General features: G+C 43.3%; 1 protein-coding gene across 6 annotated transcripts in view; it reads left to right on the plus strand.

Moving 5' to 3' along the window:
- The window catches only part of cmip (c-Maf inducing protein), a 260745-nt gene that overhangs the window by 40415 nt on the left and 193640 nt on the right, over window positions 1-26690 (plus strand). Inside the window, exon 1 of one of the 6 annotated variants that reach the window (XM_069901349.1) lies at window positions 6654-6741. The exons of the other annotated variants lie outside the window; for them this stretch is intronic. The gene's annotated coding sequence lies outside the window, so the exon portion shown is untranslated. Of the gene's footprint in view, window positions 1-6653; window positions 6742-26690 lie in introns of those variants that run through there. 6 annotated transcript variants of the gene reach the window in all.

Raw genomic sequence — 26690 nt, forward strand, 5'->3', positions numbered from 1 at the left:
AGGCTTGAGCCCTTCATCAAGGTATGGAAAAAATGTCGGCAAGTAGCTGTGGAATCAAGTTTAAATGAGCATATAGTCGTAGAGCTTGAGATGGGGAGCAGTGACAGGAAATCCCACAGAACTCCCTTTGGAGAGCAAAGGAGTTCTTCAGGGTAGGCATTCCTCGAAGACATTTCACAGAGTTGTGGAAGTGGTTATATGGAAAACTATCCGCTGGAGGAACTCAACGGACTGAGCAGCATCAGAGGACGAGTTGAAACCCTTCAGCAAGTCACAGAGGTGGAGCGGCGAGAGAGGGGCTTGTAGAAATCAGGAGGAAAGCTTCAAAACCGAAACAGGAAAATCTGCAGACACTGTGACTGTAGTTAAAAACCCAGAAATACTGGAGGAACTCAGCAGGTCTAGCAGGAGGGAAAAAATACATGATCAATTACTTGGGCTTTAGCCCTTCCTCAAGATGTGAGTAAAAAAGAGAGGCAGGCGTCTGTATTAAATAGACTGGGATACGTACTTGTATTCCACATGAGAAAGTAACTTCTAATTTACTTAATAAGTATCTTTTTTGAAAATATGAAGCCCATACTTGCAACACGTTGGTTTGAAAATTTGAAGGACTCTGTTGGTTACTCCCAGTTCCATTATATCTGTAATTTATATATTTTTTTTACATTCTCCCAACTCTTTCTTTGATATATTTTGTGAGGGTGAGTGGGTGGAGGGAGGAGGGAGGGGGGGAGGGAGGGAGGGAGGGATGGGGGGGGGGTGTTACATACCACATGTGTAAATTCTTTCCTCTTATAGCTTTATTGAATACGTAGATGTGGTTTTAAAAGACTGGAGTAAAGGGAAGAATGTAGGGGTGGAGTGCAGACCAACAGACAAAAAATGTTAATTGGATATGACAGGAGGACAGGAGAGAGAAAAGGTGAAAATTGATTGAGAGGGGAGGGTTTGGCTCTGTGAAAGGAGTCAGAAGGCCTTTTCATGCTGCTGTGTAAAATGGAGAACCCTCCTTTGATCCAGTGGTGTGAAAATGTCTGCACAGGAAAATTACCCATGTCCACGGCCTTATCTAAGAGGAAAAGTCTCGTCCGCCATTACTGTGTGTAGCGTGTATAAAAGCTCTTACGACTGGAGGGAGAACAGACGCTTTTATTAGCTTATAACTGAGGGTTGGGTTTTACAGTGGTCTTTAGAGGGGCTTCACAGTTTAAGCGGGAAACCAGAGTTACATATGGGTAGATGGGGGAGGAGCCAGCTGTCAGTATAACACACCACCAGTAGGACTCCCCATGAGTGCGTAATGCGCCACCCACTACGTTTTTGCTGCGGGCGGGACCCCCTCTAAGTTGCCAGGGAGGGCAAATTACAGGGAATTTGGAAGGTGTGAAAGGTCCTTCCTTCCCGGGAATTACACCCGTGTCTAAGTAGGGTCTCTGCTCGCCAGTGGCAAGAAATGGGTGAGAGGGAAAAAGGAAGAGAGAAAGACAGTTATAGGAAAGGAGAGGGGGTGGTGTGGAGTGGGGGGGTGGTGTGGAGTGGGGGGTTGGTGTGGGGTGGGGGGGTGGTGTGGGGTGGGGGGGTGGGGTGGGGCTAACAAAAACCAGAGAAGTCGATGTTAATGCCATCGGTTGGAGGGTGCTCAGATAGAACATTAGGTGTTGTTCCTCCAGTTTGTGGGTGGTTTCAGTCTGGCAGTGCATGACTGGCGTGGCTTGTGGAGTAATAAATTAGAGACAGAAGAGACTGGAATCTGAGGCAAAAATTAGTGGGGGTGGGGAGAGAGAGGCGAGTGGAATTAGTTGGAGGAAAGGTTTTGACCCGAAATGTCAACTAATTCCCTTTCCCCTCCACTGATGCTACTTAACCTGTTGGGCTCCTCCAGTAAATAGTTTTGTGCCACTGGATAGGTGATCGTCCATCTTCCTGGAACATCAGCATGGTAATTGGAGAGCATGCAGATTATTCTTTAATGAGGGATTTTATTTTAGCTGTCATTTGACTTCTCCCATAAATTCAATGTTTTTATAAGATATGAATAAATGTATTTAGGACATGGGGAAAAAAAACCCAGCCTGTTTAACATCATAAAGACTTTATTTCTTCTTTCTTTGGCTTGGCTTCGCGGACGAAGATTTATGGAGGGGGTAAAAAGTCCACGTCAGCTGCAGGCTCGTTTGTGGCTGACCAGTCCAATGCGGGACAGGCAGACACGATTGCAGCGGTTGCAAGGGAAAATTGGTTGGTTGGGGTTGGGTGTTGGGTTTTTCCTCCTTTGCCTTTTGTCAGTGAGGTGGGCTCTGCGGTCTTCTTCAAAGGAGGCTGCTGCCCGCCAAACTGTGAGGCGCCAAGATGCACGGTTTGAGGCGTTATCAGAGGGCAGACCGACGTTCAGGTCGATGGCTGTCAGTCTTATCTAGCATGGTTCTGATGTTCCAGCATGCTAGCTTGAGTTTGTGAGCATCTTTTGAGGGGGAGGACGTGGAGGGGGAGGACGTGGAGGGGGAGGACGTGGAGGGGGAGGACGTGGAGGGGGAGGACGTGGAGGGGGAGGACGTGGAGGGGGAGGACGTGGAGGGGGAGGACGTGGAGGGGGAGGACGTGGACCTGTCCTCGGGCCTGCGCAAAGGAGCTTTTTAGGTGGAGTGCAGTGCGCGCAGTACTGGCCCCACCCTTTACACCCATGGTTCGTGTGCCGTGGCCAAGCAAGCTGGGACGTGGCAGCGAGGTCCTTGGGTCGTAGGTTTTATATCGGAGTGGCCTTCTCCTATGCAGGTTTCTTACCCGGGCTGGAGGGGCCTGCCTCCCCTCCTAGGTCGGTCCATACTGCCCGGACCGGGGCCTCCGTCTGCCTCACTCGACCGAGGCCGGGGCCGCCGTCTCCCCCTTGCTCCTGCCCGTATCGGGGCCGCCGCCGTCTACCCTTCGCCCGGACCGGGGCCGGGGCCGCTGCTGCTCTCCCTGTTCTTCTTTGACTTTATTTACCCCATTGTAAACAGCAGTGTCTTGGAAACTACAATTTTTAGAGACAGATGTTGACAGCCACAGTCAGATCAAACTTGAACTCAATTGAGTTAACATCTCCTGTAAAATAGAGCAAAATTGAATACTATTTGCACTTTGCAGCTTTGAGGTGGGAGAAAGTGATGAAGATTTTTTTTAGGAACGGCATGGTTTGCGCAAAGCTGCTACAGCACCAGCGATCGGGACTGGGGTTCGAATCCTGCGCTATCTGTAAGGAGTTTCCACGTTCTCCCATCTGCTTGGGTTTTCCCCGGGGTCTCTGGTTTCCTCGCACCATTCGAACATACTGAAGGGGTTGTAATTAGGCAACACAGGCTCGTGGGCCGAAATGGCCTGTCACCATGCTGTATGTCTAAATTTAAATTAAAAAAAATTAATAATAAAAATTTAAATTTAAGATTTGCATTTATGTTGCTTCATTAGAGCCTAAAGGCATTTTCAAGTGGGAAAGCACCCATCTGTAAAGGTGGAGGTCCTTACGGCTAAAGACGTACCTTTCTGAATGCGCCGTGGCCGGCTCCGAGGCACCGATTCCAAACCTTCTCAGGGCAGGATAATCAGTGGAGTACGGTGCTCCGCTGCCTGATCTAAATGTACAGCCACTGCAAGGCGGCTGGTTATGGGCGGGCTGATGATGCCGTCAGCCCGCGACCCATCTCCCCACTCACCACTCTCCCTCTATGACCCTCTCAAGGCAGAGGCGGCAGGTGGGACCCGTTGGGGCAGCGGAACCCATCAGCGGGGGCTGTTGGGGTAGCGGGAGCCATCGGGTCAGCGGGAGCCATCAGAGGGTGGCTGGTGCAGGGTGTGACGGCCACACCAGGCCGCTTTGGCCTTTGGGACCGCGCTCTATGGCTCAAAACACGGTAGAGCAATGGCCTTCTTCCCTACCCATAATCCCCCAAACAGCTTGAACTGTTCTGGGAACCACAGAGCAGTTCTAGCTGTGTGGGGGATTATGGGTAGGGAAGGCAGTCATTGCACTGCCCTGTATTTATGATGGGTGGTGCCACGGCACCAGTCGCCTTGCCTCCATCTTCTCTGGGCGCGATGAGGCACCTCTCGATATGAATGCGATGCTAGAGCAGTCTTTTAGGGCTGCTCTCTGAAAGGTAAGTTTTCAGTTTTCGATCCACTCCTGTAGCCGGCCTCCAGGCAGAGGCCTGGCACGAAATGGACTTAAGTCACGTGAGGCTCCATTGAAGAACACTGTACTTATAAAATGTAGAGTGAACCACAGAAGTCAATTTGCATACTGCCAGCACCCGGAGATGGTGATGTGATAAATGACCAGTGAATGCTGGTTGAAGGAGAAATGTTGACCAGGATGCTGGGGAAGGGTGCATTATTTTTTTCTTGAAAATAATGCACTGGATCATTTGCATTCACCTAAAGTGCAGACACAGTTAAGGTCAGAATCCAAATTGGTTTATTGCCATGAACATGTCACGAACTTCGTTGATGTGCGGCAGCATTACAGAGCAAACAATGCTATAAATCACATCGTAAAAATAAATAAATAATGCAAGAGAAAGGAGAAAGTGAGGTAGTGTCTGTGGTTCATTGTCTATTCAGAAATCTGATGGCAGAGGGAAAGCAGCTGTCCACGTGCTGCTAGGTGTTCATCTTCAGGCTCCTGTAACTTTTTCCTTGATGGTAGCAGTGTGAAGAGGACATGGCCTGGGTGGTGGAGGTCCTTGAGGATAGAGGCTGCTTTCTTAAGACATCGCCTCTTATAGATGTCCTCGATGGAGTGCAGTCTGGGACCTGTGATGTTGCAGGCTGAGTTAACAGCACTCTGGAGTTTTTTTCTGTCCTGTTCATTGGCACCTCCATACCAGACAGTGATGCAACCAGAAAGAGTGCTCTCCACAGTCCACCTGTAAAAGTTTTCAAGAGTCTTCTGTGAATCACCAAATCTACTCAAATTCCTCTCTGGTGAGCTTTCTTCTTTACTGCATCGACGTGGAAGCCCCAGGACAAATCCTCTGTGATGTTGACAGCCGTTGAAGTTCTTGACCCTCCCCACTGCTGACCCCTTGATGAGGACTGGTTCGTGTTTCTGATTTCCTCCCGAAATCCACAATCATCACCTTGGTTTTGCTAAAATTAAATGCAAGCTGATTGTGGTGCTACCACTTAACTATCTCCCTTCTGTCTGCTTCCTCATTACCGTCTGTGATCCTGCCAACGAGTATTTACAGTCTAAATCCTTAAGCTGGTCTCTAGAACAGGACTCGAGCCTGGAATCTTTGAGTGGAGACTCCCATGTAATCCCCACAGCCGCTGTTTTCTGTTTGCCTGTTTGTCTGATTTTACCGCGGGGCCGGCTCAGTACCACGTTTGGCATAACCTGAAATTGTGCATGCTAATTAAGTAAACACTTCTCCGTTGCCTGATATTTATTGGGATTGTTTTGTAGATTTCATCCTGAAAATAATTTTCCAGTGGTTTAGCCGTCAGATCATCATTGATTAAAAATGCACTGTTTCCATGGAAATGGAGCATTAATTGTTTCCAAGGTAACTGTGTGCAGTATCTGAGATCATACAAACAGAGCTATTTTTTTTTAATCCATTTCACTCATCGGGCTGATTTTCCTCTTCTACAGAACAGATTGGATTTTCGGTTTTAAGATCTAGAATTATTCAAGGAATCGGCCAGAATTATAATTTTTTTTGGATTGTCTGTATTTCATATTCAACGATATAATTTTTAAAAATTAATCGCTGTCTGTCCCTTTGGCATGAAATTTTTTTTAGATAGAATTGTTGTAAAAATGGTGGTGTCCAGGGCAGAGAATACTCCTATGAAGTAACCATTCAAGGGTCGAGATTGTTAGCATTGGATGTTTGACACCAGTCAGACAGTCTTGACATGTATACTAGTTTGAAACTCAAAGCACAGTTGATCACTGGCAAGCGAGAAGCACATCTGTGGGAACGGATATCTTCTCAGTTGTAGATATCTTTGTCAGTCAAGCCCTATTAGGATTGGGTGTGATAAGCAGCACCATGGCATGCCTGAAGGCAGGTGAATGCCAATCATTCAAAGGCCCAAAAGCATCCAGCTAATATTTACTAATTGTCATGGAAATGTTGGCACAATGTAACATGTACGAAATGCCTTTTAAGCATTGTTTTCAATGAACACAACTTGCTCATTTCTGGCAGTTTAGGCCATCTAGAAGTTCAAACTTTCGTATTTTTCTCTTGGATTCCACAGCTTTGGAACACATGGAAGTTGAGCTTTTATATAAACATGATATATTGTCTTACAGCACCACACACTGCAGAATATCAATATCTGTAAGAATTCTTGTAAGTTTCTTGTGTAAGGATATCCAGGCAGTTCTTTGTACTGAGTCGATTCAAGTAATATCTTTGCATTGTAGCCTTAAGTTGCAAAGCTCAATGCCATTTATTCAGTTATGATGACATCATTTCTGTTCCATCCATTACTCACACTTTTAATGGCAGATTGCTGGAAACACTTCAGCTCTTTCTTTCTCTTCTGGGGAGGGAGGTGCGCAAAAGATTATGTAGGTCAACTGGGTTGTCATCGCAGCTGCAAGGAGGAAGGGCTGACGCTGTGGACTTGCAGTTCCTGAAAATATTTCTCCTTCTGTCACAAGCACTGACAATAACAGGGAGGATCTACTTTACGCAGGAACTAGAGAGCATGCTATTCGTGTCAGAAAGCTCAAATGGATGAGTGGTAAGGAAAATTCTTGCAATCTCAGCTGCTATTTTCAGTGTTTGTCGGAACATTAATGGTTGGAATAAAAGGGGAAATAATATTTTTTAAATTCCTCAATTGTTGGAACAATAAGTGGGCCAAAGGGCCTGCAGAGTGCTGCTCTGTGTTCTATTGTCAGTCATACCAGTGCCCAGGAAGAGTGTGGTAACCTGCCTAAATGACAATCAACTATGGAACTCACATTAACAGTGATGAAGAGGCATGAAAGGCTGGTGTTGAAGCATATCAGCTCCTGATGAGCGGCGATATAGATTCATTCAAATGTGCCCATCGTAGCACTAGGTTTCCAACGCATGCCACCTCAGTGGCTCTGTGGAACTGGACACCTGAACAGCAAAGATGCATACATCAAGATTTCACATCATCATCAGCATGGTTTTGTCAGGGGTAGATCATGCTTGACAAACCTGATTGAGTTCTTCGAGGGGGTTACAAAAAAGGTTGAAGGGAAAGCTGTGGATGTTGTCTATTTGGACTTTAGTAAAGCTTTTGACAAAGTTCCCCACAGGAGGTTAGGAAAAAAGGTGGAGGCATTAGGTATAAATAAGGAGGTAGTGAAATGGATTCAGCAATGGTTGGATGGGAGGTGTCAGAGAGTAGTGGTAGAAAATTGTTTGTCCAATTGGAGGCCGGTGACTAGTGGAGTTCCTCAGGGATCGGTCCTCGGTCCACTATTGTTTGTTATATATATTAACGATCTGGATGTAGGGGTGGAGAACTGGATAAGCAAGTTTGCGGATGACACAAAGATTGGTGGTGTTGTGGACAGTGAGGTAGATTACCGTAGATTAAAAGGTGATTTAGGAAGGCTGGAGGTGTGGGCTGAGAAATGGCTGATGGAATTTAATACAGATAAATGTGAGGTGCTACATTTTGGAAAGGCAAATTTAAATAGGTCATATGCATTAAATGGTAGGCAATTGAGGAGTGCAGAGCAACAAAGGGATTTAGGAGTTATGGTAAATAGTACCCTCAAGGCTGATACTCAGGTAGATGGTGTGGTGAAGAAGGCATTTGGAATGTTGGCCTTCATAAATCGGAGTATTGAATTCAAGAGTAGGGAGGTTATGATGAAATTGTACAAGGCATTGGTGAGGCCAAATTTGGAGTACTGTGTACAGTTTTGGTCACCAAATTATAGGAAAGATATAAACAAAATAGAGAGAGTGCAGAGAAGGTTCACGAGAATGTTGACAGGATTTCAGGGTCTGAGTTACAGGGAAAGGTTGTGCAGACTGGGGCTTTTTTCTCTGGAGCGTAGAAGATTGAGAGGGGACTTGATAGAGGTGTTTAAGATTTTAAAAGGGACAGACAGAGTAAATATGGATAGGCTTTTTCAATTAAGAAAGGGGGAGATTCAAACTAGAGGACATGGTTTAAGATTGAAGGGGGAAAATTATAAGGGGAACATGAGGGGAAATTTCTTTACGCAGAGGGTGGTGGGGATGTGGAATGAGCTTCCGGCAGACGTGGTCGAGGCGGGATCATTGGTTACATTTAAGGAAAGATTGGATCGTTACATGGATAGGAGGGGACTAGAGGGGTATGGACCGGGTGCTGGTCAGTGGGACTAGGAGGGTTGGGATTTGCTACGGCATGGACTAGTAGGGCCGAACTGGCCTGTTCTGTGCTGTAAGTGGTTATATGGTTATATCCCCTCAAAACTGATCAGCAAACTCCAAGACCTGGGACTCAACACCCACTTTGTAATTGGATCATGGATTTCCACACCTCCAGACCACAAATGGTAAGAACATCTCCTCCAAAATCTCCATCAGTACCAGAGCACTGTGGGGCTGCATTTTTATCTCCCTGCTCTACTCGCTATACACATGTGACTATGGCTCGGTATGACAACACGCTATCGGCAAATTCACTGGCGGTACCATGGTAATGGGTGGGTTGTATAAAAATGGTGATGAGAGGATACAGGAGAGAGATTGAAAACTTGGCTGAATGGTGCACTAACAACAACCTTGCACTCAATGTCACAAAAATCAAGGAGATGATTATACATCAAAGGTGTATGATCCAGAGATCATTGGGAGATCAGAGGTGGAGAAGGTGAGGAAATTTAAATTCTTAGGAGTCACTATCTTGGAGGATCTTTCCTGGACCTAATATACTAATGACATCATGAAGAAAGCATGTCAGTGCCTCCACTTCCACAGGAGTTTACAGAGGTTTGCTGTGACACCAGAAACCCTGGCAAATTTCTACAGAGGTCTATTGGAAAATGTGCAGACCATCTGCATCGTGGTCTGGTAGAGGGACAGCCCTGAACATAAAGCTCTGCAAAAGGTAGTGGCCACAGCTCAGGATATTGCAGGTAAAACCCTCCCCACTAGTGAGAACATCTGCAGGGAATGTTGCCGTCGGAGAGCAGTAGCAATCATCAAGGATCCACATCACCCAGCACATGCTCTGTGCTCGCTGCTTCATCAAGAAAGAGGTAGAGGTGCCACAAGACTCACACCACCAGGTTCAGGAACTGCTGCTACCCCTCCACCATCAGACTCCTCAACGACAAACTCAATCAGGGACTCATTTAAGGACTTTTACTTTTATACTTCATTGATTTTTTTTTCTCTCTCTGTATTGTGCACCGTCAGTTTGTTTTCATTCCTTTATTTGTTTACAAGTGTACATTGAGTACAGTTTTTTCTTTGCATTACCAATAAATGGTAATTCTGCCTGGCCCACTGGTAAAAGAATCTCAGGATGTGATGTCATGTATCCACTCTGACTATAAATCTGAAATCTGAATGTGATATCTGAATCTAATATTAATGACTCTGGAAAGCAGGGTAGATGCCAGAGCGGAGAAAAAAAAATCACATCTTCCCTCCTTGGTTTAAAGAAAATAAAAGTACTTACCTTTCACTTCGAGTGGGTATAAGCCTAAAGGATTGAAAGAAACCTAAGGTAGTTTTACAAGTTAACTTTGCAGAAGATTTTTGATTTCTAATGGACCGTAGAACACTATAGCAGAGAAAACAGGCCTCTTACCCCATCTAGGAAGATTGTTGTCCAGACTTAACCTGATCTGTTATGTGGCACAGTTAGCATGGTGGTAAGCGCAAATATATTACAGCGCATGGGACCAGGTTTGAATCTGGCAGTGTCGGTAAGGAGTTTGTACGTTCTCCCCGTAATGCGTGGGTTTCTTTCAGGTACTCCAGTTTCCTCCCACCCTTCAAAAGGTCCTGGGGTGGTAGGTCAGTTAGGGGTATTTGGGCAGCATGGGCTCGTGGGCCGGAATGGCCTGTCACCGTGCTGCATGCCTAAATTTAATTTTTTTTTAAAAAACGAAGCCTTGGTGATGAGAAAAAGACAAGTTTCAATGCTAAGCATGTTTACTTATCTTCAGGTCAAGAATTATTGATGAAGTAGAATCATTTGCTCATCTTAATCCAACCTAAATGAAGCTAAAGGATAAATTTTTAATGACATGGGTTTTTTTTAAATGAAAAGTACACTTTATTCACAAAAAAATTATTTACAAAAGGAAAATCAATCAAAATCTCCTTACAACCTTAGAGACATATCCATACATTTCCATCACTGTACACTAATTTTCTACTACTCAGCATTCCCACTGCTGTGGCACATTGTCGTTAGGCACAATATATCTTTCCAAGTTTATAAATAGAGGAATTATTCAATCTTCTTCTTTCACTGGCTCAACATTATAAAAAGTTGTGAATTAAAATTTAGACATACAACATGGTAACAGGCCATTCCGGCCCACGAGTCCGTGCCACTCAATTAACCTCCAACTGCCGGTACATTTTTGAAGGGTGGGAGGAAACCAGAGCCCCTGGGGAAAACCCACGCAGACACAGGAAGAACGTACCAACTGCTTACAGACAGTGTGGGATTCGAACCCAGGTCCCGATCACTGGCGCTGTAAGGGCATTGCGCTGACCGCTACACCAACCATACCACTCCAAATGGTATAGACAAATGCCATATGTCCTCTCTAATTTCCTTATGCTGTTCTAAATGTTTTCATTGAGAATGTAAAGGAAGAGTTACTGCAGAAAAAACACACAAATGCTGGAGAAACTCAGCAGGTCAAACAGTGTCTTTATGTAAGCAAAGGTTAAGATACATCACCAATATTTTGGGCTGGAGCCCTGCATGCTCAGTTTCTCCAACATTTGTGTGTTTTTTTTTACTTAATCACGGTGTCAACAGAATCCTGTGTTTTACCCAAGAGTTGCTGTAGTGTCATTCAACTTTGATAGAGGAATATTCTTGTTAGATTAGAACACTCTTAAGTTTGTGGTCAATGGATTCAGCAACTAACACTGTGTGATGGGCACTGTGGTAATGCCATAGACACATCGTCTTGACTTTCTCCACATGTTGTCAATCATTCTATTTCCTGGGGCAGAGAGACACTTTGGGAAGGATACCACATCCCACAACAACTGATGAAGCATTGAGAGGGATATGAGATCACAAGATATAGGAGTAGAAGTAGGCCAATCGGCCCATCGAGTCTGCTCCGAGAAGGAGGAAAGAGAAATTAAAGACGAAGAAATGAAATATTAAAAAATATTGTCAGAAGCAAGTCATTTTTTTAAACATTTTGAATGTAGATATACACCACTGTAACAGGCCCTACAAGTCCTGCTGCCCAATTTACACCCCATTACTTACACCCTGGTACATTTTTGAAGGGTGGGAGGAAACCAGAGCCCCCAGAAAAAAGCCATGCAGACACGGGGAGAACGTACAAACTCCTGACAAACGGCGGAGGATTCGAACCCAGGACTGGTCACAATCGCTGGCAGTTTGACTGCATGTTATCTCTTTCTCAGATCTCTGGAACTGATTCACATTCCTTGGCACAGAATGTAGAATGGCTCTGCAGAAATTGTATCCTTGCATACACCATTTGTTCAGTGGGCTCCCTGTTATTTACATAGTTCACATAACTTACTCGTTTGTTTACATGTACCGGCTGAGTGGGGATTCCTCTAAAAGGGGAGTGCAGGTCACTTGGACCCATCTTTGTTAATTTGCACATGCTTAGTTGGACACTTTAGATGCTTTGCAAGGGGCATGATTATTTGTGTGCCAGTTTCTATCGTTTACTCAATGTTTTATTGGTCCATGGAGAACTGCTTATTACGTTAGATGCCGGTGTGGCTTTGCTTCTGATCTTCTTACTTACAAATTGAGAGTTTGGATTAGTTGTCTCATTGCCTGAATTAATATTGTCTCAGAGAATTTGATCTGTTTATTCAGGGAACAGTAAATAGTCTTTGCTTTTGGGTTGGTGGGTGCACAAACAGTTGAATATACTTCAGGAACAACCTTCCCACTTGAGCCATTTTTGAAGCAGTTGAGCGCATTAAATTGAGAACCTTTTTTAAGGGATCATTAGATCAGATTGCAGTATTATTTTTCTCTGAAGTTCTGCTCTGCATTAATGATCTTAGTTAAATGGGTTTTCAGTGAGTCAAACAACCCCATGTTTTACAACAACAGCCATGTTATATTTTAGGACAATGTATTATTTGGCTGTTAAGTTCGAAGTTCAGATTTATCGTCAGAGTACCTACATTACAATGAATTACAACCCTGTAATTCATTTTCCTGCGGGCCATGCAAAAAAACTGTACTTGAAAAAAAATGTATACAAAAAAGAGAAAAGTAAACAAATAAATTGTGCAATGCAGAAATAAATATTCGATAATTAATAATGCGCAAAGTAAGAATCTTTAAACGAGTCTTTGATTGAGTCAGTTGTTTAGGAGTGTGATGGTGGAGGGGTGGCTGTCTTGTTAAGGCCTCTGTGTTTCAAATAATTTGATGTTTTAAGATTCCAGAGATTTATTTATTGTCCATTCTGACATCAGTTACTGGCTTTTGGTGAAGAATTTTTGTTGGTTGGCACTCCTTCAAAACTTTAGTATTACACTAGAAGAAACTGCCTTAAACTGAATCACTTTTTATTTAATAAACATCAGGCATGGAAATGTAATGCTTTCCATGTAATCAAAGTGCTTCATGCACAGGAATTTTATGCAGTTGGAGGAGAATTGTTATGGCACTGAAGGAGACCATTCAACCCATCAAGTCTGTAGAGAAAAAAAAACTAATTAGTTGTAAATTTCCTACTCACTGCTTCATGTACTGTCTGGAACTCCAGTCAATAGTACCAACTCCCTAGACTGCTGAGTTGAAGTGAATTAATACCACCCTGTGTCACAAGATCCCCTGATCTCTATTGCCCAATCAGCTTCCTGCTGATCTGAGCTTTTCAACTCCATCTGTCTGAGTCACCTGACTCCAATTGCCAGGTGCAGCTTTCAGATAAAATCCCTGCTGATGTCTGCTACAACTCTGTGCTGATTCCCTGTAAGAACAAGTTTGTGAGTTCTATTTCCCAGCAGTTTCACGGTGTCCTTGAAAACCACTTTCCCTCACACCTTTCTGGTTCACTTTTAAAAATCAATGTTATAGGCAGAGAGTTTTATTAGTACCCTCTGCTTATAAATATTTTTTTCCTCTTTCCTACTCCCTTTGAACCCATATCTCTTGGTTCAACTTCTACCCCGTGACATAATCATCTCCATGGAGAATGTTTTTGTCTTGGTCCTTAAATTCTCAAGTAAGGTTATGTGGAAATCAGAGGAGTAAACTTAGTGTGAAGGACGTTTCCAGTGAACAAGGAATGGCGGCCTTAATACTCTTCCAATAGCACAATTGTGGAGAAGTGATGTGTGAAGTACTTACTTTGCCTGGAAATGCGAGTGCATTGCCAAGAAAGTCAAGCCCAACAAGCAAGTGCTGGCTTGATGAACTAACTAAACGATGAAAAGATTGCTCTGAATTCAGTCCTGGGGATGACGTCATTTCTGGTCTCTTCAGGGCAAAGTTCTTGCTTTCCTCAAGGTGTTTGTTTCCTCAAAATAGTCCTGGGGATGACGTCATTTCTGGTCTCTTCAGGTCAAAGTTCTTGCTTTCTTCAAGGTTTTTGTTTCCTCAAAACAGTCTTATTTTTTTTAAAAACTTGATATTTCAAAACACAGTTGTCATTTCAGTTACATCTTATTGTTTTCCTCATAATTATTCCTCCTGGATGTTATCAGCATTTTTCAAAGCATCATTTTCTTCCACATTCTTTTCTTAAATAAATGATAATTTTCTAAACCTTGTCTTTTTAAAAAAAACCTTTCTGATTCTAATACTCCTTCTTTGCTGTTAAATCTTTATGATACCATCAATTTGAATTAACAGGGGAGCATTAAAACATCATTAAGCATCATTATACTTGGGAGGCGAGCATGTACAAGGTGCATTGCTTAAATACCATTTCACCTCTGACAGCTGGATTAAATAGTTCCCAGGGGGAGGTTGCAAGGACCACCTTCAGCACTTGATTTTTTTTTGGCCTCATTATAACTATGCATTGGAAACTTTGAGGGAATTCTGTAGGTTTCATTGTTTTAGAGTGGAAGTTAGGCTTGACCTTTGGCACTTATTGAAAAATATGGTATCTTGCTTAAAAAAAATATGCACCATATCCTGTGAATTGTAAGGATTTGGAGTCCTGCCTAGATTTGTAATACACCACCAGACATGGAAGGAATGGGTCCGTTTAAGGATTTTCAATGATGGGAAAGTTGGTCAGGAAGAGAACGTTGATGTTGGCTCATTTATCCTACCCCGACCTTACAACATCAAAGATTTTGTGGAGACAGCTTTCGTGGTTGTTGTGTAGGTAGGTAATCCTCAACTCTGAAGTGTAGAGGAGGGCAAGGATTACTGCTACCCTATAGGCCTGTGTTTAAGGTCTTGATCTGCAAATGTCTTTTCCTTAGGTATCCAAAGATCGTGGTGGTGCACTAAAAGTGATGGTGACTTCCAACATCAAGGCCGCCTTTCATTGATAGGTTTCTCCCAAGATATGGGAGATGGCCCAAGATTTCAACGGTTTCATCTTGAAACTTCCTGCAGCTGACCATTTCTATCACCCCTGGGCAGAAAGTCCTGCAAAAGGTATTGAGCGCAACCCAGGATATCACAGGCACAACACTCCCCATCATCGAGAACATCTACAGGGAACAGAGAGCATCAGCAATCATCAAGGCTCCACATTACCCAGCACATGCTCTATTCTTGCTGCTACCATCAGGAAAGAGGTGTCGGTGCCACAAGACTTACACCATTAGGTTCGGGAACAGCTGCTCCCCCTCCACCATCAACGATAAACTCAATCAGAGACTCATTTAAGGACTCTGACTTTTGCGCTTTATTGACTTTTTTTTCTCTATGTATTGTACATCCAGATTGTTTACATTCCTTTTATCTGATAACATATATATGTATCTTCTTGAGTGCAGATTTTTACAACACCAATAAGTGATCATTCTGCCTGGCCCATAGGGTAAAGAAACTCATTTGCTCCCGAACCTAATGGTGCAAGTCTTGTGGCACCGACACCTCTTTCCTGATGGTAGCAGCGAGAAGTTTCAAGATTAGACCCTTGAAATCTTGGGCCATCTCCCATATCTTGGGAAAAACCTATCAATGAAAGGCGGCCTTGATTTTGGAAGTCACCATCACTTTTAGTGCACCACCACGATCTTTGGCTACCTGAGGAAAATACCTATTTGTAGATCAAGACCTTAAACACAGGTCTACAGGGTAGCAGTAATCCTTGCCCTCCTCTACACTTCAGAGTATGTGATGTCATGTAGTTACTCGGACAAAAAATCTGAACTTTGAACTTTTTAAATGTTTAATGGCATTTGTTATCCAGTGGAGGCAGGTTGGGTTGAGGACCATTGATCTGAAGAAGTTCCTGACTCCTCCACTTCAGAATACCAGCTCCACGAGGATATTAATTGTAATGTGCAGTCCTTTGGCCATATGGATTTTACCACAATGCACATTAATAACTAATGTAAAACCGAAAGGTTTCTTTGGTTAACTTTCTGCAGAAGGTGAGCAATGTTGGAAATTCCTTCTCGCATACTTAAATCATGATTCCATCACTGTCATTTTAAAATGAAGCCACGGAGCATTTTCTCTTTGCTCTTCCTGTGTCATCCTGTTGCCATCCAGAACCAGTTTGGTAGCAAATGAGTTTGCTGATTGATGTCACAGCCAACAGCTACTCTGCAAAATCTTTCATAAGTGAAATTTCTTTCTAAATTATCATCAAAAATAAGGTATCTTCTCTTCAAAAAATAGACTATTGTTTTTAATGTATTACACCAGTGGTTCCCAACCTTTTTTATGGCCTGCACCCCTAAAAAAAATTTTAATATGTTTTCGCACCCCTTAAAGTAATAATTTATTTAAGAATAAAGGTGAAGGTGACGAAAACAAATTTGTATAATCAATTTTTAATAATATATAAACAAAAATGAAACATATGGAAAAGAAAAAATATTACAACAAATTAAAAGTTGCATAAACCCTACAAAAAAATTAAATTTTCATCCATGCATGAGATTTCTTTAAAAAAAATTAAAGAATGTTCATAAGCCCATTTAAATTTAATGACTCCTTTGTTCCTGTTTATTGCTTAAGAGTTTTTCAAAACGTGGCACCTTGTTGCTGATACCAATCCGCACGTCTGCCTGTGCACCCAAGCGATTTCTAGATTTTGTCTTGATTGACAAAAGGGCACTAAATCCAGACTCGCATAAGTAGGTCGTCGCGAATGGGATGAGCACAGTTAGTGCTTTTTTACAAAGTCTTGGAAACATGTCCATTGCCGAACACCAATATTGTTCCAAAGTTTTGCTTTCAAACTGCATTTCAAGAACACGATTTGTGTGCAGTTCAATAAGATCTTCCTTCAGCTCTTCATCATCCGACATATTATCCAAATTGAAGGATTTATTTAAAAAAAACTGAAATGTTATCTCGCACCCCCTGGAATCCTATCTCGCACGTATTACACTATTCACACAAAGTTAGAGCAAATGAACCTGTAGAATATCAGAGTTGAAATGCCTGGGCTTTACTAGAAAGTGGGCTTCAAACTACCCATTTCCTTTTGATTGGTTGAAGGCTACACATGTTGAGTCAAATATAAAGTGAAACAGATGACTGAGGTCAAAATACAGAAGCACTGGAGGAATTCTGCTGGGTTTCACAGTGTCCATAGGACGTAATGATATATTACTTTGAGCCCTTCCTCAAAGTCTGAGTGAAAAAAAGCTGGGGAAAGAAAGGGGCAGGGGGAGGAGTCCAGACCAACAGACAAAAGGTGTTCATTGGATATAAGAGGAAAGGCAAGAATTTATTTTGGCTCTGTAAAAAGAGACAGTTTGAAACGGAGAGAAAGACGGGCAGAGCAGAGGAAAAGAGGCAGGGGGTTGAAGATTTGGCGGGGGGAGAGGGGGCTGCGGGGTTTCTAACAGAAATTGGAGAAGTTGGTGTTAATGTCCATCCGGTTGGAGAGTGCCCAGACGAAAGATAATGGGTTGTTCATTCAGTTTGCGGGTGGTCTCATTCTGGCAGTGCAAATATAAACACAAATACATTGTCAACCTCGGCTTGAACTAGTGGTGTTAAAAAGGAGCACTGTGGAATACAAAGATTTCCTGAATCGAGCAAAGTTACACTTCTGTGAGAATGCAGATGTGGATTTTTCCCAGGTATCTTTCCCAGATCAGGGAGAGAAGATGCATCAACCAGTTGGGACTGGGATCTATAAGATTTGCATACTCCAGTGCTAGCACAGTGGACCTTTCTGGCTTTGGGGGGATGTATTATCTCTGGGACCTTGTGGGTCGATGCTCATCACTGATCTCTCCCTGGAAGGCAATAAAAAAAATGAGTAAAGGAAAGAACAAATTAGAGATTGAAAGTGGTGATAATTAGAAGCTACATTTTTTAATATTGCTCCAATTCATCCAGATTGATATGCCACATTTTGTTGGAACTAGTAGGTGGTTTGAAATTTTCTGTGTTTCGTATCGATTATTTGCAGCCAATAATGTGGGCTTATCTTCTCTGGGACACAAAATGCAGATTGGTAATGCCCTAGGTTCAATAGTTCATGCAGTCAATTGATATGCGGAACTGAGGAACCTGTTTGTTTGGCTTAGTGTCCTCAACATCACTACACTTTTCAATCTTCTACCCTCAGCATGAAGTTCATTAGATTCAGACAATAACTATTTTCTGTGAGCTGTTTTAAGTTATGGTTCTGTTGCCTTTAAATGTAGCTGAAGAAGGGCTCAGTCCCAAAACATTGGCCGCCTATTGCTTTCCATGGATGCAGTGTTTCTCCATTACCTATGTGTACTGCTTCAAATGTACCTCCCATATTTGATGGCATATAAGACCCAGTTTATAATCCCAAAAAATGGTGACAGCCCACCACCAGTCCCCACACTGATCCCACCACCCCGCTCCCCTTGGGAGAGAACGGGGCAGTAGGACCAGCGCGGGGACCGACAGCAAGCCGCAGGGAGAGAGCAGGGCAGTGGGACCAGCGCTGGGGCCAACAGCGGTCCGCCGGGAGAGCAGGGCAATGGGACCAGCACTGGGATCAACAGCCATCCGCCGGGAGAGCAGGGCAGCGGGACCAGCGTGGGGGCCAACAGCAGCAGTTTGTTTTTTATAAAATGTTTTCTCCTATAGCTAAGCTGCTTTTGTTTTTCTCTTGTAAATTACAGCAGTGAAGCCACTGATGTTGCAATGGATAATTTGAGAGGGGAGAGTAACGAGTCGCAGTTGAGAGGAAGTTCAAACAAAACCGTTTACTTTACAGACGCAGGCATCCTTTTTAAAAACTCCACGTCACCGCGTCGTGATGTCACGACGATCGGCAGCCGGTTCGCTAGAATTTGTAGTGCAGCTACATGGCGTGTCTCCCCCCTGCCCTCCCAAGAACCGGCTCAGAAAGGTCCAGTTCATGTCTTTAAGACCAAGGAACTTAATGCAGACTTTAGGAAGAGGAGGCTGAGAGACCATCCACATATTAGAGGACCTCTCTGGGGTCAGCACTTCAAGGCCTGAAGAAAGCACACCAATATCTCTACTTTCCAACCTTTAACCTCCTGCCCTCTTGTTACAGATGCCTAAGGGAAAATGCTTCTCACTATCTCGATGCTCCTTCTAATTTTGCTTACCTCCATCAGGCCACTGCTCCAATTGGAATCTGCATTCCAAGGAAAGAAAAAGGCAGTCTTTTTCCAAACTGAAACACCCCTGTACCTGTCAACATCCTTGTGAATTTCGTTTGAACCATCTCTGGTGCAATCGCTCAATTCCTTTAGTGGGAAAACTGCACGGAGAACTCCGGCTGTGTGCAGTTCTGGTTGCCAAACTGGTCTCATTAAAGCGTTCAGCAGCTGGGCCATAATCTCCCTCTTGGTGCAGGAGAAACTCAGCAGGTCACGCAGCATCCGTAGAAAGTAAAAGGCCGTTGAAATTTTGGGCGTGAGCCCTTCTTTAGGACTGCTGAAAATCGGGCAAATGCCTGAACAAAAAGGAAAGGTGGGGGGGGGGGCAATGGGGTGAAGGGCGAGGAATACAGACAAGCAAGTAAGAGGTAGTAGGTGGATACAAGAGGGAGGGTTGAAAAGAAAGAAGCTGAGAAGTGATAGGTGGATAGGCAGATAGGAGAGCAGACAAACATTGCTCTGATAGACAGAGGGATGAGGGAAAGGGAGAAACCGGGGGAGCAGGTTAACGGAAATTGAAGGACAATATTGATGCTGTCTGGTTGAGTAGATCTTGTAAACGTGTGGCCCTGGCAGAAAAATGATGACTGTTGCATGACAAGGATTCGTCTGATTTCGCCTCACTGGATTCCTACCTTTCATGTTAGATGCTTTTTTTTAAATAAGCATGTTTACTGGGATTGACATGTTTTCCAAAACAAATGATGGTCAAACACATCTGCGTCACGAGGTGGGTGTGTCTGCGTCATGACTCTTCCCAGCACTTTAAATGAGGGTGTGGATTTTCCAGAAGGTACAAGCAACTCAAATTGCACAAATTATATGATGTGTCATGTCATGGAATGCAAAACCTGCCGTGATTCAGTGTGTTAAGGCAGAGTTTATGTCCCAAACATTCTTCTGTACCGTGATGTACAGTTGCTTTATATAGATGGTACATGGAGACCTAACCCATAATTTGTGACCTTATATTGCTCTTTAAGCCTTGGCTTTAAACACTCATGCAGCCATTATGAAGTGAACAAAGGAAAAGGGGTTGGTCAGACATCATTGGGACTGCTAAAGGAGGGTCAGTTGGATCATGTGGACTGGGGTAGAGGGCTGTATTTGGAGTTGGAGCCCTAATTTAGATGGCAGGGATTAATTAAGATTTTAATCAAGCCAGGATATGGCGTGAGGAACATAAGAGATTTTTTTCTTTACAAAAATAAACATTATTCACAATAAAACAATATACAGTACTTTTCTGATGATCCAAAATCCATTTTACTGAAATTCTCAGTTATCTGTGAAAATTTTCGGTAGCGACATGATGTCAAAAGTTGAAAAAAAGGTGAATTTCTTTTTACCTGCCATGCTCAAGTGGGACTCTGGTGCCATTTTGAATCCAACAGAGCTCTCGTGTAAACTTTATTTTATGCTTGAAAATCCTTCCCTCGTTAGTTGTTGTTTTATGCTGACGCTACTGGGCTGGGATCGGAGCTGGGACCTCAGGCTCCAGGGCAGGTTCAGTGACGGCAATGAGGAGGAGTTGGGGATCGGAGCGGGGACCTCGGCCTCCCGGGCAGGATCAGTAACAGCGATGGGGAGGTTTCGAGGTCGGCGACAGCCGATACAAGTATTCTACTGCTTAAAGGAATTTCTCAGATATCCAGAAAATGCAGTTAACTGATGCATGTCTGGTCCTGAGCGTTTCGGAGAATCGGAAGCGTACTGTACAAAGAAAAACAGTGCAAAATCTTTCCATGTCCTTAGTGTAATTTTCGTACATACATTCTATTACTGCACATTCAAACATTAGTCCACTAATTTGCTACCTAACACTATTCCCATTATTGTGGTCCTTTGGAGTTATTTCCTCCTCCTTCTCTGTTGTTTTTATGGGGGGGGTGGGGTTCATATGGCCCTTCTCTGCCACACTTATGGACTTGTGGATTGACCTCTGCAGCAACTGTACCACATTGTAATGCTCCTATAGAAGGAGCCCACCTCAGTCTCAGCCCCTCATGACTGTACAGGTAACCTACAATATGACCTACAATATGGCCCTTTGCCACAAAGTACTCATGTTGGCTGTGCCAAGCCTCAATGCTTCCCTCAGCAGGCACTCCTGCAGCCTGGAATGACCCAGTCAGCAGCTTTCCCTCACTGGTATCTTGATCTGCTGGAAGACCAACAAGTTTTGAACAGACTAAAGGGTGTCTTTCTTAAATGTGATATCTTTAATCGGCACTAGATGTCTATCTCTTTTTGCATTGGAACAACCTGTAAATCAGGGAGTCCTCTGTAACGCTGCTGCTGGGGATGAATCAAGATAAGGATCCCTGCATCCTTTTCCACACACTCTTGGCAAATCCACTGTCAGCAAAGAGGCAGGCAACTGTCTCCACCCCATCAAAGTCATCTTGCGAGCAACATACATGGTGGGTGCTGTTCAGAGGAGCATGGGAGATAGCTGAAGCAAGGAAAAGAAACTAGTTTAAAGAGGACACACCTAAAGGTAGCTCCAAGCAGCAAAACCACCTGGTTGGGCCAATGCCCTCTAAATTTGAGTGAAATAGTCCTCAAATTCTTTGTGAAGACTTGCTCCTGCATGAATGGCATGTGCCCTCTGTGAACCACACACCTAGTAATAAATTTCAAGTTAGTTATGTCCAACTGCCTTAGATGACATTGGCCTTTAAAGGCCCAAGATCATATTCAATGGTGAAACAAGTCGTCTTCCAATTGACATATGTCTCTGCACCAATAGGTACATTTACAGGCTAATTTAAAAAAAATCTTGCTTAATAAAACACCTTGGTATTTAAGTCATCTGATTGCACAAATAAAACCTGATGAAACTGCATTCTCCGGTCCTCAGTGTAAAAAAACGCAGACACACAACCAGACATAACACGCATACAGACAAATAATACACATGCAGGACAAGTACTCATCTCTACACATAAATAAATATTGTTTAGTACAAATGATGGTTAGTGTGAGCAGTTCCTTTGGTCTCAGTGCCCATGGGAAGAAGCTGTTCCTCAGCCTGGTGGTGCTAGCCCTGATTCTCCAGTATCTCTTCCTTGATGGGAGCAGCTGAAAGATGTGCATTCAGGGTGGAAAGGGTCCTCAATGATTGTGCACCTTCTTCGGACAACGATCCTGATAGAGCAGGTCGATGGGGGGGGGGGGGGGGTGGTAGGGAGACTCCAGTGATCCTCCCTGCCACTCTTAGATCCTCCCTGCCACTCTTATGGTCCTGTGGATTGACCTCTGATATATTTCTCTGCAGCAACTGTACCACATTGTAATGCTCCTATAGAAGGTTGACATAATGGAGGTTGGTAGCCTTGCCCATCTCAGTCTTCTCAGGAAGTACCCTCGTTGTGCTTTTCTGACAAGTGAGGAAATGTTCCAGGTCCATTATAGGCCACTAGTCATGTGGAACATGATGCTCTCCACTCTTTCTACCACAGAGTTGTTGATGTGTAGTGGAGGGTGGTTGTTCCTGGTCCTCCTGAAGTCCATGATCATCTCCTTCATCTTGTCCTCATTGAGACTTGAGTTGTTACTCTCTCATCATCTCATGAGATTTTCCGCCTCTTGTCTGCTGTGCGACTCATCGTTGTTGCTGACGAAGCCGGCGACTGTCGTGTCATCTGCAAACTTGATGACACTGTTGGAGCTGGATCTGGCGATGCAGTTGTGGGTCAGTACCGTGAACAGGAGCGGGCTGAGCAGGCAGCAGCCCTAAGATGCACCAATGCATAGCCTGGCAGGGCTCAACATTCTGGTACCAACGTGGATAGACTGTGGCATTTCAGTTAGGAAGTCCAGGATCCAGTTACAGAGAGGGGTGCTGAGTGCCAACGAGGACAGACTCTCCACCAGCCTCTGAGGAATGATTGTGTTAAACGCTGAGCTGAAGTCAACGAACAGCAGCCAGGCATTCGAGGCATTGTTCTCCAGGTGGGTCAGGATGGAGTGAAGTGACAAGACTTTAGCACTTTCTCTGGAAGGGTTTCTTCTATGTGTGAATTAAAATGGGTCCAGTGTCTCTGGAAGGTGTGATTTGATGTGTTCCGTCACCAGACACAGTGAATTAAGAGTTGTAGGTTGTTTACAGTTCGAAAAACAAAGCGGAAAATTAGTTTATCACAGAAAATAAATATTTTAATTCCATTGTGCATCTGAGTTTAAATAATTGAAAATTATCCATGTCCATATGCAGCATAATTTGCTAGTGAACTCAGGGTAAAGTGGTCAGTCTTAATGAACACATTTCAGAAGATCTCAGAATAATTGTAGAAGCCTCAAAGACCTACAAATGAGGGCAGTCCATGGAAACTCATAATGTTGGTGAATTCATATTTGAGATAAGGCTAGTTTCATCTCATATTTAAAACAGTTTTTTTTAATCCAGTGAAAAAGATCTTTAAAAGCAATTTATGTTAATTATAATGTTTGCAATATTCTGCTCCGGGTAGACTATAAAAGCCGACAACACAAAGGAAAGTCTCCCACTATATGCTTAAGAGGATTGCTCTTGTCATAAATTACTAGACTTAAAATCATTTTTTCATTGATCTTTGGAACGCCTATTCTGAAAGCAGACACAATGATGTTGGGTATTGAGGTCAAAGTGCTTGGAAGTACATGGGACTCTTTTTTCAGTCAAAGCACACACCGATCCAAGATGAAGGGAAGAGGAAATAGTTTTAATGAGTTTGTGGTCTTGCACTTGTGTAGCTGCTATGCTAAGATTTCCACCACTTCCCCCCACCGGGCGAAGTTGAATCTGTCGGCTCAGTGCAAAAGCGCGGACATTACAGTGAGACCAGAGCAGAGCAGAGCAGAGTTTCACAGTTTTCAGGCTTATTCTCCTCTCGCTTTCCCTTTCTGGCAACCCAATGTCAAGCTTTCAAGTGTTTTGTGTTGTTCCCAAGCGACCAAGATTTTGGCGCTGACTGTTTGCAGAATGAACATTCTCCAAGAAAGTGACCAATTTGGGTCTCCATTGGGTGCTCCGGTTCTCTACCACAGCCATTCTCAATCTTGGGGCTGGGGGCCATAGCATGTTTAAAGGGGAAATTAAATCATAATTTCTCTATAGTTGGTGGGAGAGAAGAAACCAACCAAACAACTGTGACTATCATTTTATGGAACACTTGCATTCTGCCTTCAATGATCAGCTTGAGTTCCTGGTGGCATTACCGTTTCAACTCTTCATTCCACACCAACCTGCCTGTCATCAGCTAGAGTGAGGCCAAATGTAAACGAGAAGAACAGCACCTTAGGCCCATAGACAAATAAAAAGGTCGAGAATGACTGTCGCACTCCCCAAAGACATTCACTTTTTTTTCTTAAACAAGTACAGAGAGAGGTAGGTAACAGATTTAGAAAGAGATTGGGGAAAAATTCTAGAACAGAGGTCCCAGACTTCTGAAAGCCAGTGATAGGCAAAGGAAATTGTCAATGTAATGTTGGAAGAATCTGGAGCTCTTTAAGGGTGTTATGGGAAGAGGGAGGCATCATCAAGTGCTAGAGTACTGCGAGGACATTGTAAAATGATGGAACCTAGGAGCCAATATGCATGAAATCTGGTGCATATTCACTGCACTTGCAATGTTGAAGAAAACTTGTACAACATTCCTGATTTCACCAGGTCCCCTTGTAAGTAACTGTATTCTCTGGCGATAAAGGCCAATGCACAATCTACCTGCCACACTGCTAAAGCAGAGATCTCATAAACAAACAGATTATTTTGACCCCTAATAGAATAGTGATGAGACACAACTAAAGGATTATAATGTTGGTGATGATGCCCTAGCAAGGATGTAAAGGCCAGAGGGAGGGGAGAAGGATGAAGAAAGAGTGAAATGGCTCCAGGGATAAATAATTTCTGTGAAAAGAAATTTCTGTGGATCCTGCTTGGATGAGAAAAGATCAAAATTTCAGAACCAGGGACTGAGGAGGGCGACTTGAATGCCGAATGTCAGGTTCCGGAACAGACGGGAGGCTGGGCAGCTATGGAGGTTATGGGAGCACAGTAAATGGAATTATCAGGGGAGGTGGGGGAATCAACGGTCACACGACGTCTATGAAGGGACTCCCTTTTGCTTCTTTTTCCTCTTCTAGATACGGGCATTAGACCAATGGCATCTCTTTATGTGCCTTTACAGGCAAAGGTAAAAATATTTCGTGTATTATCTACATGACACTAGAGGAACATAAACCTGAACAAAGGTGCCCAAAACGTTAAAGATTCGGATAAGGGACATGGAACAAAATAATTCCAATTAATGAAGAAATCTAGAGGACACAAATCTAAAGCAGAGATATGGGAATACAGGAAAGAGATTTAGTGTCACCTGATACCACCAGGTATAGGTTCCTCAACAACAAACTCAATCAGGGACTCATTTAAGGACTTGTACTTTGCACATAATTTATTAATGAATATTTATTTTCTGTATTGCACAGTTTGCACTTCCTTCTTGTTTACATTTCTTTCTTTTATTTTTCATTCTGTTCTCTTGAGCGCAGTATTTTTTGCATGATTTATAAGTAGAAGTTCTGCCTGGCTCACAGGAAAAAGAATCTCAGGGTTGTATGTGATATCATGTATGTGCTCTGACAGTAAATCTGAACTTTGATTTTTTTTTTAATGCTGTGAGTGTCAGTAAGTTGGAATCTATTAATTGAATGTTTGGTGGATGCAAGCTTAATCAAGGCTTTTAAAAGGAAATTGTGTAAATTGCTGGGATTTAAAGGAAATGGGAGTGATGCAATTTGTACCAGAAAGAGCAGTTTATCTCGTTCAGTGCAATGATTCTATGATTCTACATGGACAGATAGGTATTTGCGGTAGGATGTCCTTGGAAGAAATTTCTGGATATTAAAGGAATCACAGATATGGACTTAGGAGATCAGCCATGACCTTGGTGAATGGTCCAGAAATGAAGTGGTTTTGTAATCCCCGTGACAGAGATCAGCTGCACCAATGTAAAAACACAATGTTGGAGAAACTCCGCAGGTCAAGCAGTGTCCTTTATATAGCAAAGGTAAAAATACATAACCTTGATGAAGGGCTCAAGCCCAAAACGTCAGTTATGTATTTTTACCTTTATATAAAGGACACTGTTTGACCTGCTGAGTTTCTCCAGCATTATGTTTTTACTTTAACCGCAGTGTCTGCAGATTTTAGTGTTTTACTTCAGTTGCACCAATGTGTTGGTTTCCGTTTACTTGTGAACAAGTTCACCCACATCCCCTTGAAATGAATGCTACCTCACTTTTCACCATTTAACAAATATTCCGGTTTTTTTTGTTGTGGACATCAAAATAGATGACCTCCAATTTTTCGACATCATATCCCATCTGTCGTGTTCTTTCCCCTGCTCTCAGCCCAACCAATTTTGCCCTCACCCCACCTGAAGAGCCACCTTATCCCCTTTTGCGAACTCACAATCCTGCCTAGTTTAATATTATCAGCCAACAGAGATATAATATTTGCTGTTCTTAGTCATATCATAACTAGATTGTAAACCGGGAACGCTGCCGTCGGAGAGCAGCAGCAATCATCAAGGATCTACACCACCCAGCACACGCTCTGTTTTTGCTGCTGTCATCAGGAAAGAGGTATTGGTGCCACAAGACTCATACCACCAGGTTCAGGAACAGCTGCTACCCCTCCACCAGCAGACTCCTCAATCAGGGACTCATTTAAGGACTCTTACTTTTGGATTT

The sequence above is a fragment of the Narcine bancroftii genome, chromosome 10 (assembly GCF_036971445.1).
Source record: "Narcine bancroftii isolate sNarBan1 chromosome 10, sNarBan1.hap1, whole genome shotgun sequence".
NCBI lineage: Eukaryota > Metazoa > Chordata > Chondrichthyes > Torpediniformes > Narcinidae > Narcine > Narcine bancroftii.